Source organism: Poecilia reticulata, chromosome 4 (genome assembly GCF_904066995.2).
Source record: "Poecilia reticulata chromosome 4, P_reticulata-male-v2, whole genome shotgun sequence".
Classification (NCBI taxonomy): domain Eukaryota; kingdom Metazoa; phylum Chordata; class Actinopteri; order Cyprinodontiformes; family Poeciliidae; genus Poecilia; species Poecilia reticulata.
The window spans coordinates 12,413,797-12,433,072 of record NC_088833.1 but is presented as its reverse complement, the minus strand read 5'-3'; the positions used below and the strand labels follow the sequence as shown (position 1 = coordinate 12,433,072).

General features: G+C 38.0%; 1 protein-coding gene across 13 annotated transcripts in view; it reads right to left on the bottom strand.

Moving 5' to 3' along the window:
- ptprsa (protein tyrosine phosphatase receptor type Sa) overlaps nucleotides 1-19,021 on the bottom strand; it is a 244,556-nt gene extending 225,535 nt beyond the window's left edge. For 5 of the 13 annotated variants that reach the window (XM_008406777.3, XM_081606230.1, XM_081606231.1 and 2 more), the window contains exon 1: nucleotides 18,647-19,021. The gene's annotated coding sequence lies outside the window, so the exon portion shown is untranslated. The remainder of the gene's footprint in view (nucleotides 1-18,646) is intronic. The other 8 variants (XM_081606232.1, XM_081606233.1, XM_008406784.3 and 5 more) reach the window with 7 other exon arrangements.
- Nucleotides 19,022-19,276: the final 255 nt, after the last annotated feature.

Genomic DNA, 19,276 nt, shown 5'->3' with positions numbered 1-19,276 from the left:
CTGGATGACAAGCAACTCAGTAAATGTCTTTAGTGTTAACTTTTCCAAAGACCTCATTGTCCATCTAGTGTTTGAATTCTATGAAATAGATTCTAGGAGACCTTGAAGTCACACATTGCACAAGAATCCAGCAAGCTCAAGGCCTGGTTACGACAGTAATTCAGTAGCAAGTTAAACAAACTGTTTCGGTACCTTTAAGTAAAAAAAAAAAAAAAAAGCAAACTTGTATCTCAAAGACAGATGTAAAAGGTTCAATGGAATAATCATTAATAAATGTAGATTAATATTTTTATATCAGTACCCAGCATTTTGGAAAAGGCAGCCTATGAGGTTGTTAGGAAAGCCAGCAATTCCTACTGAAATAGAAATCTCTAATTATCGTATGTCTCCACAGTAAGCGTAGTATTAAACACATTGCTCGGATGCTAAGTGTTTCTGACATCCCCTGCACTCAAAGTGAGACTACAAACTAACAGAGCTGGACTTGCAGTTGTAAGTCTCATGACTAGCTCATTACATTTCATTTTTAAAACTGTCAAAACATCCTTGAGCAAGACACTGAACCTCTAGCTGCCTGCTTGGTTCAAATGCTTCTGAAAAATAACAGCTGAGCCAAAATGCTGCTTTATACAGCAAAGACCTTTATGACGTGTTATAAAGTCAAACAACCTGTTCACTTTATTTAGGTAAATAAACCAATTCAATATTTTGAATTAAGATACACATTTGACATGGATTTAAAATTCCAAACAGATACATTACAATAAGTGCACTAATTAAACAAAGAAGAGGTTTTCTAAAAACATTAAAACATTATTTCACTTCCCAACCCGCTGAAATGTTATCCAGTTTTTGCCTGCATGTGTTGTCTTAAGTATCGCTTAGGCTTGAGACATTTTTTCAAACTCTTATTTTTATGAAGGAAAGAGAAAAATAAATGGTTACAGAGTGACAGGCAAGACACAAATGATTCAGCAGTGTGGGAATACCACTGGTAAACTGCCTGGTAACAACAATAAAGTTGGTATCTGTTAGGTGTTTTTTTATACTGTAAGTGGCATTTCGAATTGATTTTTTAGTGGTTTTCACCAAGTCAGGACAATAATCTAAACCAAGTTTTTTTGTTTTTTTTTCAAAAAAACAAAAACCTTTAGTGATGCACATAAAAAAGTCCTGCTACTGGGATGGTAAATATATAGAAATTCAGTGGGATTTGCTAATTGAAGTAGTCTGTGACCAGACCAATGAGGAAGGTTGATCACTCTTATACAAATGTGAGTATAAGACTTAATTATATTTTTACTTCAATAAAGCAAAAAGTAGCCATTCAAAAAATGACTCAAGTATGACCAAATGTTTGAATTTATTTTAAAGACTAGATTGTCAAGAAATAATTTTGAAATCTGGATTGATAAGAAACTTCTGATTTTGTGTTTGTTCATTTTCCCAACTCAAAACTTGGAAATTCAATTTTTTGAGGAAAAACATGTTTAAACTAATTCCTCTAAATATGCATATGTTGATTTGTTTATGATCATTTGCTTTGTGACACATCCAAACAAAAGCAATCTTATCCTTTAAGTACAATATTACTAGTTATACTTTATATTTATTGCATTGTATCTTGTTTGAGAGCAAATGTTTTAGACTGAAACCAGCAGCATATAATTACACACCGAACAGGAATAATTTAATATCAGTTTGAGTTTAATGAAACCTCCATGTAGTTGTGAAAACATAGCACAATGTTTAAATTAAACAGCGAAATATGAACAATTCAAGCCTGCTCTTGAATATTTTACCCTGATTACAGATTCTTATAAACACTGTTTGACGTTTGTGAATCCATTACTCTAATTCTAAAATCAAAAATTGAGTACTCTGTTTTTCCCAAAATGTTAATAAGATACTGTGTTGTTGTCGTGATTATAATATACTACCACACTGTGTTGCAATATGCCTATATCAGATTATATCTTATTACACCATATCATATTTGTGACCTGGATGTAACTCAGATGAGTGAAAAATACAACAAAAACAAATTGTCCTTCTAAAATATATATTTAGTTTACACTGTGAGTATCATATAAATTAAGTGGTGTTATCGCTAAAGTCTTAAATATTGCAATCAAATGAGTTGTAAAGTGCAAATGTTCCTCTGTGTGTTACCACAGAGGAGCATATTTATTGTTCTCTCAAGCAACTGATCATTCCAATTCCTCCCGCGGTGGAAATGGAGGGTGGACTCGCATCTAAATTTTCTAATATTGAACAGCAAAGTAATCTGAGGGGCAGCCACTGGAAAAAACACACACACAGCAAGCAAAGAAATGATTATAGCAGTAAATACAGCTCAGGGAGTGCGAGCAGGAATACAATATTGTGCACTCACATGCACGCAGAAGTAAGAACACCGCTATCTAACGGATAAAGAAACGGTGTCTCTGTTACATACATAAAAACATTATCGGTCTCCTGCTTAGGTATATCTGTGCTCAGCCATGCTGCAGAGGAGCAGGCACGTTGGATGTCTGCGGTGTGTGTCCCACGAGAGCAAAGTGAGAGCACCGGTCCAAACTCCCCTAAATATTTAATGTGCTTGTCTGATGGTCATAATCGCTGTAAGAACAATAAATGAAAACAAAAAGGTGCCAGCCCAGTAAAAACCTGCAGCATAGGCTGAAGCCACATCAGGACAGTGTGGTTGGTGGAGAGAGGAGAGGAGAGGAGAGGAGGGGAGTTGGAGAGGGAGAAGGGAAGCACAGGATGAAAACAGACAGAGGCACTCAGAACCATGAAAAATACATGACAGGTGACTATCACGGTTAAGCAGGATCGGCGTTTGACCTGTGAGCAGGTATAGAGTCCCATGACAGCATGCAGACTGAAAGTATATTTTTAAGGGAATATTTTTAAGCAGCAGCAAGATAATCAAAAAGTGAATATTTTATTAAAATATTTTAGATATAAAATAGAGCAATAATTTTTTATTTTTTTTTTACAGTCATGAATGTAAATATGTTGCATAGATCTACAACAACAACAACAACAACATAACTGGGCACATAAGGAAAGGTGTCAGTGCAAAACCAAACACACGCCGACATGTTGCTGCTATCCTAGAATCTCAATGTGGCGATGACAGATAAAGTGAGGGCAATCATATTCGAAAAGCCAAATAAGTGCCAAACATGTGGTCACAGCAATCCAAAATCAATTTGATTGACACATATTTTTCTTGAAGGAGCATTTTCAATCTGTCTACCTCTTATAACCGCAGGTAAAGATTGGATTCACCTTCTTCTTACCACACTGAAATGAATGAAAACACATAGGATTGAGGAGCAGTGGTGGCACGTCTCAGGTGGCTATCTTAACAGATCTATAAAGAAATGTATTGCTTCCATTCTCTGAGCTGAAGTGTCGCACCAGAGGACACAGAGAAGCATCAGTCAAGCATAACTCTTCATACAGAATACACAATATAAGAAAAAGGCCTGTTGATTTTTTCTGTTTCATATTTGGTATTGAACTCTACAACTAAATATGTAATTTTTTTTATAAGTTATTAACAATTTACATATAAGCTTGAAAATAATTGAATGGACTATTTTTGTTGGACCTTTGGTAAAAAAAAACAAAAAAAAACTTTTTATCATCCTTTTTTGGACATGTATTAACTTTGATTAATTTATCCTGATCATTAATTCAATATATTGTATTTGGACGTTTGATCAACCAAAAACAGTGCAAAATGTTTAAATGTTAAAGACAATAGAGTCAAGATATTCTAGGTGTTTTTTACAAATAAATCTACAATATATGCTATGCAAACCTCTTTGAATGAACACTTTATTGAACTACCTCTTACTGAGTTGGCTAAACATCCTTTTGGGGTATGTCCTTACCAGTTTACAGCATACTGATTTTCAGGCTACATATAAGAAAAGGAGAGGAGAGAAAGATGGAAATCACTAAATAAGGGGGGAAAGGAAGCAAGAAAATCCAGACCTTCGGAGGGGAATTGGAATATGTTAACGTCGGAAAGAGAGAGACTGAGTAAAAAAAGAAACAGAAATAAACAGGAAAGCTTTGGGGACAAAGACACGGAGAGCAGGAATGATGGACAAGGAACAGCTGAAAAAAAAAAAAAAAACCTATGACATGCAACAAGAGCAGGCAGCCAAATAACTAGAAGGTTTTTTCTTCTTGTCAATTAAAACAGAACCCTTTCAAAGGTACACAAGGAGGAAAGAAGAAACTATACCATGAGGGTGAGCTGAGGTGACAAAGAGGTCAACATTTTAGCTCACCTTGTCACTCTCCTGTCTTTCTAATGCTTCAGAGTCCACTGCCACAGTTGTTGCACTCTGCTGCTTGCTTTTCCTGAAGACTGAATGTGACCTATTCTTACCTGCTAACTTACTGACCGTAAAGGGGTGTGCAGCAGAAGGGTGGGGATAAACAGAGGAAGAAAACACACCTCCCATCTCCGGAAAGATAAATCAAAGTGATGAACAGGACAGCTTTGTAAAATCGGCAGTCCTATTTGGGGTTTGTCAAAGGTCTGACTGATTTATTTGGCAGGAGGAGGAAGGTGCTCTATTTCCTTGTTGCAATTCAAGATAAAAAGGACAGGCAAAGGGCAATTTCAAATAGATTTTGGGTGAATTTCTTGCTCTTTTGAATCCAGAACTGTGAGTATTAAAAAAAAACCCAAAAAAAACAAAAATAGTGGGCACAAAAAGAAGTGGGTGGGCAAAAAGAAGTTGCTATTGGGGAGCAAAAGAGATCAAAAAAGAGACTGAGGACAGAAAAGTGAGAAGGATAGGGAGAAGAAGTAGGAGAAAGCAGGCAGAAAGTGCAAATGAGGCAGATGGAGAATAAGAAGTAGATAGGTTCACCTCTCATTAGCTCGCCTGCCACACACTATGCCACAAAGCAATGTGCCTCCCAAGGACATGAATTAAACAGAGAGCCAACTACCTCAGAGAAAAGCAGCCCTGCCAGCACTTAGCCAGCCTCATAAACAACCAGCTTGCATTTGTCACTTTCTCTTCACCCAACAAAGTGACAGGAGAAATAAATTACTCTTAAGTAGACCTCGTTCTTGCTCTACCTCAGCATCCTTCTCTTGCCTTGGCTGATGCTTTTAGCAAACTGTTGGACAGCAAGAAGCCAAAAGGTCAACAGATATCTGAGGAACAGATTGACACTTTTTGTCAATGCGACAGTCTTTGTCATGACTTAGTTTTGAGATTCAAAGTTTGAACATCTAAAAAATGTATAAACGTCAATTCACACATCCATGGAAAGGTATGTGGCAGTAAAGTATATTTTATAGGAGAGGTAGAAACAGCAGCACATTTGTAAAAGTTGTTTTTTGCTCTTGGAAAAGAGCAACATCTGAATTCTTGTCAAAAATCACTCACTGAAATACTAGGAGGCAGTAAATATAGTCAGTTGATGTTAAAAGCAACATGAAAGCTCCAAGTAAACAAGAACAAAAAACATTTAGGCCACATTTAGGACAGTCGTTTTCCAAGTACCATTAATCATTTTGTTGTAGTTTCCAGTTGTAATCAGTGATGCAGAATTTTTGATGATGAGTTTGAACTTAATAACATTCTCGCAGGAATAACACAATCATACCTTACTGATTAAACCTTGCAAGTTCTTTGCTCCTGTAACGCTTTCTCTGAGGGCAAGAGTCAGAGTTCAGCCAGGGGGCTGTGAGAGTGCTAAGTGGTTTGTTCCCTGCTCAATAACTATGAAAGATAATAAATGAAACATAGCTGCTTGGACTTTTATTTAGGCCTATGCTAATTGACACCAAGAAGCTAAAGTAACGCAGTAATTTCTTTGTCTTCTGAAGAAAACTAATCTTTGTCCATTTTCAACCTAAGTCTAAACCAGAAAATGTAATAGAAGTTGCTCTGCAACAAAAATGTTGCTGTTTTACAATAACTGCATGTAAAAAATACATTTACTATGATTTTTGTGTTTCACTAAATAAGAAGGTGACTGAGAAGCAACTAAGACTCTAATCCTTAACATTTTATGATTAATTTATGATTCTCATGTTTAATGTCTCACAAGGGGTCTGTGAGCTGCATTCAGTTGTGTGCTTGGACTAATATGCAAGCAATACCACTATTGAACCTTTCTCTAGAAAATCAATTTGACTGTTATTTGTAGTTTGCTAAAACTCTCAATTGCCCTCAATACTAATTATAAATATGTTTTTATAAGATGTTTAAAAGTTAAAAATACACAGTTGTGTAACCGTAGGTGATTTTTCACTCCCTTTTCTGTTGTTGCTGCCTGACAAAAAGCAACAATTTAGAAATATATAGTTCCACAATTTTTAGCTCTAGATAAATGATTTGAATATAATAACAAACATTTTGCATGATTTCAAGCCTGCCTTTCCCATAATAGAGATACTTGTCTTTTCATATTCCCCAATCTTCTTGGAAAAATGACTGAGAAAAAAAATCAAGAGAAGGGGAGACCACTTAGATTTCCAACTTTACAGTGAGCCTGTGGTTTGCACATTCAAATATGCATGTTTGATCCTATGCATGTAGTTGGAGAGAAATAATAAAGCACCAGAAAGGCATCAACAAGTGGAATTATCTTTACTTCTAGATCTTCTAGAAGGAACAACTTCAAAAATGACCCGCATGTTAACATGTTAAGATGTGTTTCAGGTGAACAAAATGCTTCCCGTAGGTATTAATATAGGAAATTAAATGGTGTTCTCCTATCTTCCTTTATTATCCATGGTATTAATGATACACAAATTGTAGTACTGAAAGTTTGGCTGTGATCCTGCCATTAAAGGTTGTTAGTGAGCAAGCCCGTGGAGAAAACATGGCTTTGTTAATCAAGCGAATGCGCAACAATTACTAGAATTCCATAATCAATGTCTGTGGACAAACAATAAATCCTCGCAGGCAGCTCGGGGGAGCGACAAGAGGTGGGAAACGGGAACCTACTAATTGAGAACAAATGTGTTGCTGTGCTATCACTAAGTAATACCTTTCTGTTACAATGTTTAGCTCACTTGATTAAGCTTACTCCCAAGATCTCCGTCCCAGCGTCTTCTGTGTTTACCACAGCAGATCTCTGAGGCTGTTCCACTAAGCTCCCACTGACTTACACTTCCTCAACAGGTCAGAGCCATTTTAGAAGCATTTAGTGCAATTACTCAATTTTAGTCATACCATTTTAAGGTTGTGGCTGAATGTTGCACGGTTGGGGGTGGATAGACCGATCACCAAAAAAATGTGCTGGCATCTTAAGTTTCTGGAAGCCAGCGATGCCAAATAACTACAAGGTTTAAGAGTCCCGTGGCAGATGTTTTAGTTTCTTACCAGCAAACAATCTCTGGTGAATGTGTGTAACTGAAGAAAGGTAAAACAAACAAACAAAAAAAATAAGACAGGTTTCCTGAAGGATTCCGGTTTAATACAATTAATAAATGATGTGCTGAAGCGATCTGACAAGACACATATCACCTCATGCACACTTGTATATAGCTGAACAAAAATGGTGGGGGTGTATCAATAAAAAAACAACAACAACCTGCAATAAAAAAAATGCATTAAGCCCAAAATGATCCATACCTCTGGCAAATTCAGGTTTAACATAATCTTTTAATCTGCCTGAGAATAATATTAACATTTTGAAATGGCCAAACTAGAGTCCTGAATCCACTCGAGAATCTGTGGAGGAAGCTAAAGACTGAGCTGAAGGCAAGAAGGCCTTCTGACCCCCTTAACTCCCTCCTTGGTCATAGTTGATTTTTCCATTAATTACTCAGAAGGGTATACATTATTTTCAATATGCTATTTTTTGATAACATTTGAAAAAAAAAAAAGTTTTGAGTCTTTTGAGATACATGTCTCATTTTATATCAAAAATAATCCTTCACAGTGGACTAAATTATTTTAAATTTTCCAGGGGTGTGAATAATTTTGTACTTAACTGCAACAATTTCATTCAGATGCCACTTTCATTTTTTTTATTTTTTATTATTAGATAACTTACAAAATAATCTCCCAGCTTTACTGGTGCAAATTTGAATTTTAGTTTTGTTGTGCAGGCTCAGACCTCTAGATTCAGAAAGCGAGCAGATGGAAAACATTACAGGATGCTGGGAAACACATCAAGGGTATCAGGTAAGACTAATCTATCTGGATTTATGAGAGCAGTATGACGTTGTAATTGCAGGATATAGCCTAGGCAAAAAGAAATTAGTTCAGCCATGTGCTGTTCTGGTGTGCTGCACAGAATACCCAAACATTAAGCCTTTAAACTACAAAAGAAATCTGCAGACAAGAAAAGTTGAAAAAAATTGTATGCTTTACAGTCTTGTTTCTTGTGGTATCTATAAAAAGACAAAATGACCATGATCAAGATTAAATTAAATCTTTATGCTAGATTTTCTTTTTCATTTATCTTATAAAACATGAGGACTGCTGCAGATTATTTCTGAGCGGCAAACGAAAGGTGAGAGCAGCAGAATTAATGATCGAGTGAAGGCTACAGGCAGTCATGCTGGCATGTCTCCGCTTAGTACAATGGCAACCATAACTCTGCCATGATCAATAGATACTCATGACTTGCTTTTAAAAAGGTCCCATCTGCCATCCTGTCCCTGTCCACCTATTCCAGCTTTAATTTTAGTCGGCTCTTCCTTCCCGTGTTCCTCACAATTAAACATTTAATAGTTTCTTACCCCATGCAGCTTACCTTCTCCTTCTCTTCTACTCCTCTACTCCCCAGGAGTGCCCACCCCCAACTGCCTTCCCCCTTTTCTACTGTTTTCTGCCACTCTTTCATCTACTCTTATCTTGCATTCCTCTTTCAACTTCTTTCCAATACCCCTACAGTCTTTCTTCATGTCAGTTATCCTCTTCTCCTCTCCCTCCTTTTCTTTACTACTTTACCATTTCTTCGCTGAGTAACATCTTACTTCCTCTTTCAAGGCTCTGCATGAGAACCTATCATTTCATCGCCATTCTTCTGTCTTTTTCAATCTTTGTTCTCACATCAGTGCCTGATAATTTCTCCCTCGCTGTTCTTTTGCCGCTATTCCCTTCGTTTTACCTCACAGCTTTTTGTATCCATCAGATTTTTCCTATTTTAAAACCTGTTCCCCCTCCCTCCTCCTTCCTTAAATTTCTTTCCAGCTAAAGTCCTCTGCTTCCCATTTGCCATATGCCCTTCCGCCTTTCTTCGAATGTAGTGTCTCCCCTGCTCTTTTGCAATCTGCAGTTCACAGGTTTCACAGGGCACATTGTTGCATCCCAGCGGAAGCCTGAGCAGAATTCTTCCATAAATAATTAAAGAGGCCCCACATGGCCAGGCACTCTCAGTCTAAATGGATTATTCTGAGAGAGATCAATGCTGGCCTGTGAGGGTTTTATTAGGACCTGCAGATGAAATGTACAAGGCCACTGCCAAAGCATCCCTCACTGTGTCTTAATTCCACTATTTTGAGACATTTTCTCTGTCTTCCCTCTTACCCTTAACCACCCACTTTCACCCAAGGACAACCCAAACATATCCTCCAAGAGCTAACTTTGGCAGCGTGCCTATGCATCTGCGTATAAAGCCACTGACAATGCTAGACAGAATGGCTCATTCATGTTTTATTAGACCTCTACCTATGATGTACTAAATAGGTGAGACAGTGGTTTGTTAATCTCGCTTTTGTCAAGACTCATCAGCTTCACCGATAGCCGTTTTTGTCATCAGCTAAGGACCATCTTTGTGAAGAACATCCGGCATTATCCACTGGACTAGTCAGTGCTAAGACAAGAGTAGCGATGAAAGGCTACCATGACCTTCAAAAGTGACAACCCTTGGGAGAGAATTGTGACTGCAATGTCCAATAATCGACTAGCAAAATTGCCTCCCTAAGGAAATTTACATCTGTCTCATCCTGTGAGAGCTTTCCTAATTGTCTCCTTTCCGGAAAACATCTCTGCAAACTGGCAGCCGAGGACAGCTCAATTGCACTTCAGAGCTGTTGAGTTCTAATGATAAATAGAGGATGCAGTATAAAATAATTCCTTCTCTTAAAACTCCTGGGAAATCAAATGTATGCATTACCTCTGGACCTAATATTTATTCCATCTGCAGCCTGTAGATTTTGCAACAAAAGAGCGTAGGCTTTAAGTGGCATTCATATTCAGATAAAAAAACAATTAGAGGGCTGGTTTCAAGTGTAAGAGTGAAAGGGGATGAAGCATAACTTAAAAGGAGTGATTATTATTATTAATACCTTTAATAGACAGTCAAACTGCTGCAGAAGTGAAAACAATGATTTGTTGACATTTTTTGAGTCTGCCCTCAAGGACTTAAGTTTGAGACCCCTGGCTTTAAGACTACACGCAGAGAAATATTCAGTCTTCTACCTGCTTAAAGTTTGATTATTGCAAACAATGCTTGCATATAAAAAAAACAGTTTGTCTCCGTTATCCACTATGGCACTTTATTGGAATTGCGGTGTCTGTAGTTGTGTAGATGAAGATCTGACATGACCAGCTCTTGATGTTTCTGGCAAAATGTCTAATTATTTCTTTATTAGGAAATAAAATTTAGAAGAAATTAAAAATGAGCCAACCACACAGCAATTAGCAGACAGTTTTTCTCTCAAAAACAATAAGTAATAGACTGCTATGACGTCCATGCCCAGCACACTCCACTTAAAAAAATGCATGTTGAGGTTTGTTTAAAGTTTGCAGCAGAACTGCAAACTGAAAACTAAATAAAATCTGGTCAGATGAGACCAAAATTAAATCATGTTTTACTAGAGAGCTATTGATGCCGACTACAGTCTTAGTCAAGCTCCATAAACTGCAACAGCTCAACTAAGGAGCGCTTTGCTTGTAGTGACCACATATAGTAACATAGTAAACTTCTCCATAATGGTAAACACAAATGTCGCATCTATAATAATATCATCTGTGCAAATATGCATGAAAACAATGATAAACTAAACAAAAACTCATTGACTTATGAAACACAAACCCAACTTCATATTTAAAGCCACACATTTGTAAATCTTAAATTACAAGATAAAGCCAGTTTCAAAATTGCCTGGTGTTACATGAATTATACAGCTCCAGTTTGTTCCCATCTCACTGATCCTGATGTTCAAAGACTAGATCTGGTCAGAAGGCGTCAGCTGAATAATATTGTTCACACCACATTATTTGGTTTGAGTGTGAGCACTTACAGATCCATTCTTAAATCTTCCCAACTTTGGCACTGTGCAAAAGGCTTTAGCCAGTAAGGAAGCATGAACAGTGGGTATTAACTCGTTGCTAGGCAACACCCCTTTGCACACAGTCTGCTCTAATTGGGAGAGAACACCTGCAAGCTTAATTGAGAGTTCACAAAAAGTTCAGCTTTTTTTTTTTTTAAACAGTCAAGTCTGCCATGCTCAGTTTATGTGCTTCCAATACTACAAGTGCAAACTGTTTTAACTTAAACTTGCAAAACTTCTATTGCCAGTTAATAGTCTCTGTTGTGCAACCCATTAAAGTAGTGAACTACACATGAAAACACTAAATAGTCATATAAACAGCTAATACTTGTTGTTCATCAGCTATCACCATGTTGTATGAGTTTTTAATACGTGAATAATATAAATGAATAATTTTTTTGCACTTTTAAGGAAGATGTTGTATTGACATTTGTGCTTATTTTACAAATACACATCATGCCCATGCATTTTATAGCATTTTATTACCATAGAGGCAAATTATTTTAAAATAGTCTGTTCTCAAGTAAAGAATTGTCTTACAAAAACTAAGGTCTTACCAAGGCTAAGGCCTGTCATGAACTAGAATCTGTTCTGACACCAGCATCACAAGTTAACGTCTTCTGGGTCTGCTGAAATTTGCAGTAGAGAGCTACATGGAATACTAAAATGGGAGACCTACTTTCATATTTTTAAAACTTCTCCTTAAACATAGAGATATCTTTGTTTGGACTGCCTGGTCCAGTAAGGCAATTATCACAAACACAGATCAAATTGTTTTTGGAGGAATAATGTAAAAATATTTGGCTTTTAGAATAATCTTTCCAAAGTCTTGACATTAAGGCCTGAAAAATTCTGGATTATTCTTAATGTCTGGGTTAATGCCAGAAGAAGAAAAAAAATAAATTTCAAAGAACTCTACTAATTGTGCCCGTTAGTTGGCCAAATATTTGCCGGAAGTTTTACATTGTCAAGTTCAGAGAAAATCCAAATTAAATCCATAAATTCAAAATTATGGACCTATTTCTTTTTATATATATAAAAAAACAACATTAAAGTTGTTTTATTATTGGTCTGTGTCAGAAAATTAACAGTTCAAATACCAAATGGTAGAAATTAAATGTGATATTAATATGCATCATGAAGGTACGCATTTCTCACAGCAACCAAAATAGCTCACTTACGTTGGTTCTTGTTTTATCTCATTCAAAACTACAATTTCATCAAAAGTGTGAGGATCTATGCATAAATAAGACACACAACCCTTGAAAAAAAATCCCAAAAACCATCCTGCTGTGTCCAAGCTAAACAACTAATACAGGGGACAGCATTTAAAAGTTAGCAAGACCTTGAGAACAAGGGTATAACATTAACAATATAAATTATCCAAAAGATAAAATTGAACAATTAGAATAAATATCATGTCTGAAACTTAAAGGAGCATAGATTAAATCATTTTGTTGCTTCATAATTCTTGACATTTGAAGAGCAGTAATGTATTTCAGCAATGCAAACTATATAATGTATTATAACAAAATGCATTATGTCTTACATACAATGGGGCCCCAATACCTTATATTTCCCCTAGATTATAATGTTAGCCACATTTATTGTGGGGTTCAAGCAGATTGGATACATAAAATTTAACTGAATTAAACTCATCCTAAAAATAAAGCTGTCTACATCCGTTTTAAAACTAGATCTACAACACTGTAGTTTGTACCTGGTTTCCTTCCCATCATGTATGCTTTATCACAACTTCGCCAAAGTATATTGTTGGCATTGTCTCGGGTTGTCTGGATATACACATTAGCACTGCAATTTTCCTTGAGTAAAGAGGCATTGAATCCTTAACATGCCACTTTAACCTGAACAAGGACTCCCAGTGATTATGTTGCGCTCTTCTTACCAGAAAAATTGATCCATGACATGGCTGCATTTTTCCTGGCATTTGCTGTTATTTTAAAAACAACATAATCAGACCCTCAAAGCAGAAAATAAAGAGCAACAGGTTATTTTTACCTGCCTTTTTGACCCTACGTCACTCTCTTGAGGAAAAACTGTAACTTGAACAAACATTATGTTATAGAAGATGTTATGAAATAACGTTTAACACACTAGGCAGATACTAGATAGTTCTTTGGTAAACAATCATTTTTTTTCTTGGGAACTGGGGGGAACAGTTGTATTATTTCACGATAACCTAGCTTCTTTCCTCCTGTCATGCACCCAGAAAATGTCTACATATCAAAGTCGTGAAAGTGTCAACCTTCAGAGTGAGTTCCAACCAAGAAAGAATTACAGACATGAAAAAAACTTGTGAATAGAGCCTCTTTCCCCCATTTAGTCAGTCAAAGCTTTCAATAAAAAAGTATGTTAGAGCTTTGATATGACAACTATTGCCTAAATGGCGCATTCCGCCTTATCTGCTAGAATATTTTAAAAGATATGCTTCATAATAAGATTTACATTACAGAGATACAGCATGGAGTAATGTGAAGTACAAAAATACTGTCAAATTATACAGTCAGTCTAGATATATTTCTAACAATTAACTCAGCATGCATTTCATCAGTTGCAGCTTCTGGACTTGTATAGATATGCTCTAGTAGATGAAACAAATCTATAACTGTTTGACCTTCCACATAAGAACATCCATTATTTTGGTAGGTCTAGACATGGGCTGTAGGAAGGACTGCTGCCCGAGAGATAGGACTCTATGAAAAACACATTTTGCTACTTAGAATTTCAAATTCAGTCACTGAAAAGATGACAGACAAAAAAAGAAAAAGAAAATAAAAAAACCCACCAAAAAAAACAAAACAAAAAAAACAGCTCAATGTTTATTTGGAGGCGACAACTAACAAGAACTCTTCTAGTAATTGGGCTGTTGCAATGCACACTGGCAAAACTCTCCATAAAGTGTGCTTATGATTAAATCTTTTCCTCTCCCGCTATCTCATTTCTCTGTTGGGTTCCCCTAAACAGCTTTGCCAGTCATTCGCATCCATTTCCATTTTGACTGCATTAATGACATGGCCCAAACACTTAGGCTCGGTGGCCGGTAATGAGACTGCAAAATGTGACTTATGGCTCATCCTGTAAATGCGATACGGATGTATTCATGTGTGTGAGCGTGTGTGTGCGCGTGCGTGTGTGTGTGCGCATGAGCAGGGATACATCTTTCACCATTTATGTCAGTTGGCGGCTTCTCTCTCGTGCCCGAAACTGTTGACAGGTAAGACGTGATTGAAGTATGTTTATACAGAGGGAAACAAGGGGATGCTTAAACACACCATCAAATCAACCATCTTAAACATTCAGAAAACGGCGACTGATTGATGTCTGCCTATACTTTATGCAGAGATGCGTTAACTCTTACAGTTCAAGCTGAAAAAATCTGCCCAGTCAAAAGGTGACCTTTACTATAAAAATATTTAAAAAGCTTTGGTTGTCTTAAAATTTTGATGTTCTGTTTGTATCACCTTGCCGGTGAGTTTCCTGGGCTACCATCAATTGTGAGGTAATTGATGTTTTTAATATGGGCAGTTGCCCAGGGCAAGATCATAAGAGGGAAGCAACAAGAGTCTTTTCACCCTGTGTGGAACTTGCATTGCATAATTATTGGCATGTGTAGTCAGTGAGGATTTTACATCTCTCTGTAATGAGTAAGTGCATCCTCTTTGGTGCAAATAGAAGAGGAAGATGGTGACCTGACAGAGCTTCACCAACATTTTCCCTCATCCCGAATCCGAGAGGATTTTCTAGATTTTGATTGGTTTACAGGAGGCACAGCCTGGCCATTGTCTTCCTGTGCAACTCAGAAAAATGTCTCGCCTACAGTATAGTCTGGATTTTCTCCGCTTGACTTCGATTGTTTCCATTAGATTATCTAGAGGGCCAATCAGTGAATGGAAGAAGTCGCGAATGACGACGTCAGTTTTCGGTGTTTTTTCAGAATTGTAGTCTGCTTTTACTTTTAGCAATGGCTAACAGGAAGTGAACGAAGCCATTCAGTCCATATTGGCCACACTTCCACATATGTAATGAACGTTAACACCAGCCTCATTTGGATCAGCACTTCTCTCTTAGCAGTGGAGGATGGTTGTTTACAGAGCAGGCAATTTCCGGTAAGCTTCTTAGCGTCGAACTGGCCCATTACATACATCACATGCAAACATTAGTAAATGGGCAAAATTTTTAACTTCAACACAGTCCACACCTCAAGGAAGCAATCGTTTCCCAATACCCACGAGCTCAGACCGTCTGTATGAAGCAAATGGCATAGGACAAGGGCCTGGTTTTTACCAGGCTACAGGAGGCCTGACGGTTTGGTAGTGAGTCCACCTAAGCCTGTATGGGATGGAGAGCAAGACAACCTGTGACCTACTCTCTGCCTTTAGTAAAAGGACCTCGATTTACTTTCAGAAGAAATTACAGTTTCACAAAAGACTGATTTCTGTGGATGTCTGTATCATGGAAACAGCCTTGGTGAGAAGAAAATGTAGAGCTAACAGAGAAACAAGGTAACCCGGCTAACAAACCTGAGCCGGTTGCAGCTGGTTGTTTAATAAAGCCTAGGGTACAACTTCAATTAATTTAAAATCAGTGAAACCTCTGAGGAAGGCAATACAATACATGCAAAAATCTTTTCTTTTTTTTTTAAACAAGGCTGAAATTTTTTGTCATCTATTTTTTCAATGGATGTTTTAGACAATTTTGTGAGGAAAACAAAAACTAGTTCTTATGATAAAAAGTGATGATGGATTCAAAATTTTGCGATACAAGTCAAAGCTGTTATTTAGCTCTGTGTGCTGCTTTCTGATTGGCTGGAATTGCCTTAATTTTGGATGGGGGCACTAAAGGAGATTTTTGCCAAGAGCAAGATTTATGTGAGAACTGCCAGTGTGCAAGGACATATTTAATTTTTTATAAAACCAGCACAGTACACTAAATTTTAAAGTCTGTGATTTATCGGCTTGCCAGGTATGGGGATTTGATTGCTCCTTGAAGAAAACACCCCCTGCAGATAAAGAAAGCTCTCCAGTAATGGCTGGACGTCATGAGTTCTTTGCCGTCATTGGGTGGCACCACATTTTAACAGAAGATGTCTAAAACACGTCAACACCATCATGATCAATTATCGGTGATTGATGCTAGAAAGATAGAACTGTACAGCTTTGAGTCCTGTGACTGATGTCAACTTCTAATTTAGCAAAGACAAGCCACAGCAGAATGTGGATCCATTTTTTTTTTCTTTGTGTGGAAGTGAACACGCCAATGTGAGCATTACATCACTTGTCTCATCACTGTTTGCAGCTCGACTTGTTTTAATGCGTTTCTCTAAGGCCGAACTTCCCTTTGGTATTGAAAAAGAGGAGCATGAAATATGAAAAAAGGCCAAACTCGGGGAGCATATGATTGGCTGCCAGAATAAATCTGTGGTGGCATAAGTCAGAAAATAATTTGAGAAGGACTGTAGGGCTATTTTCTGAGAGGTTTGGTGCAGACGATGGGGGTGTTCTTCTTCCTCCTCATTCAAAACCATAGGTCAACGTCTTTGCTGTGATGTTCTTGGAGAATTCTGTTCTGGGCTTGTGAACAGCAATTGTGTGCACGTGTGCGTGAATGTGTGTTTAAGAGATTGTGTACTGGGGTGAGGTGAAGTCACTCCAAATGTCTCATGTGACAGAGCATAACAGGGAATTGTAATACACAGCAACATCATAAATTTGATTACATTACACAAGAAAGTGCAAGCCTGTAAGCCATTTCCAGGCACCATAAAAGAGCTATAACTAAGTTAGCACGGGTACAGAGAAAAATGAATAAAGCCATTTTCTTTTTAACAACCCGGGCGCGGGCGCGATATTGTTCTCTCCTCCGGCTTTATGAGCTTTGCAGACCCGCGATGCGCTCATTGCGACTGAGGCAGCAGACAGGAAAGCACGACTTTGGACTGTTATTAGATTTTGTTGCGGTTTTTTTTTTTTTTTTGTCTTGCAAAACTGTCAATATGAAAAAAAACAAAACATGTCTTTTGATTTTAAATATTTAATGTAGTTATGTAAAATGCAAAGTAGTGTGCAAAGTGTTTTGCAATAGTTCGTGGACATAAAGAGCACTCAGGGGCGCACAATAAATTAAAAAGTGCTGATTGGAAGCAGTGAGGAATGACATCATGTAAAGAATAGGTTATTAAAAAACAATGAATACATTTTTTTTTTCATGCATTCATGAAAAAAAAAGCCCAGCTTTTTTAAATTAAATGAATAAAAACTGAATTCTGATTCACTTTGCATGCGATATCAAATGCACCGGAGCAGATGTCCTTCCTGTCGGACTTCCCAGCATTCAACAAGGGCACAAAACACCACTTCAAAAAGTCCGAGTCTCTGCCGTGCGGACTCCACCTTACAGGGTTTGCTGAACGTCCACGGCTTTATCTCCACAGCGTGCTCGCACGCCGTGAAGTTAACGCGATGCGCAATTAGTAGCCGTAGTTTAAAAGCACTCCCAAAAGTCTGAGAGGTAGCGACCTATTTTGCAACTATCGACTTCCGCATCCCCATCAAAGAACCGATCGGAACTCGTGCCATCAAACTTGAAGGAGCGAGAGAGGAAACCACCACAAGGATGACATTTACGATCATGTCCGAAGGAAACAGAGTGCCTCTTGATCTGCGGGTAGCCTGTGCAAAGGATTCCAGTGCAAACCGCCTAACGATCGACTTGGTCAATAAGGCATCCTCTAAGATGCACTTGCTTAGATGGAGAGGATGCTCATCCACACGTTCAACATCCGCCCGAGAAAGATAACTCAGAGATGTGCGTTATGGATGTAGACCAATCACACCAGTAAAATTAGACATAAAAATAAAATATAAGTCTACATAAGCATATCAGTTTTCTTTCATGTGGGGGAGTCTTAGTTCTACTCTCTGTGAAATAATAAAAAAAAAAGGAATCCATGCGATCCTTTCGATTTTTGTCTTGTTTTTCTTTTTTGTAAGCAGCAGCCGTTCTCCACCAGCACCAAAAGTACCAGCTTAGCGCTTTGCGGTGGCAGAGCGGATCCCCCACTGACTCCGAGCATCTCGCTCCTTTTTGCCAAGCTCCGCGCCAGCCGGACCGAGCATCGCTGCAGCATTCTGAACTGGTGCTCGTGTGTTTGCACCAGTCTTCGCATATATAGCCTGTACTTTTCTGGTTCGGGTGGCAAGATGACACAATAACGACTCAAGTTCTTCGTAAAGAAAGGGGGGGGGGGGGGGGGGGGAAATCGACGTCTCTAATTTCTAAATTTTTCTTCTTTCCCTTATACATAAGTAGCGGTATGAAATAACCGGAGTTTGAGCCTACCTCTCTTTGGCAGCTTTGAAGTTCCTGCTTCTGTCTTCTCAGCTTTTATACCCTCACATCTTCATCTTTTAAACAAGTAATAATCCCCGGGTTTTGCGTTAAACGTGTGCGTCCCTGCAGCAGGTCCAGTGATGAGTGGTACGCGGGTTCCTCTGCGGGGTTTTAGACAGTGTGCGTTTTGTCTTTTGTTGTTGTTGTTGTTGTTGTTGTTTTTTGCGGGGGTTTTAAAGAAAATCCACCACAAGAGCGCAGGTTGGTCAGGAGGCGCTTGGGTACGGCACGAGGACTCGCTCCCTCAGCGGCAGCCGCCGTGCGCACTTGGAGAAACCAACGCTGTGTCCGTACAGAGAAGCTCGGGGAATGATGTCATGCGTCCGGCCCTCCCTCTCCAGCCACCCCTCAACTCGGGGATCTTTCCATCCTTTTTTGTTATCTTCGTATTGCCTCCACTTTGATTTGGGGAAATGTGTTTTATATTAATCTTGAAGCGTTTTATTTAATTTTCTGATTTTATTTGCGTACTGTAAAAAAATAAAAAAATAAAACACTCCTACATGTTTGGGGGGCAGGGGGGGAGAGTAAATGAGCTAAAATGCATCATATTATCTCACCAGCGAATAATGTGTTTAG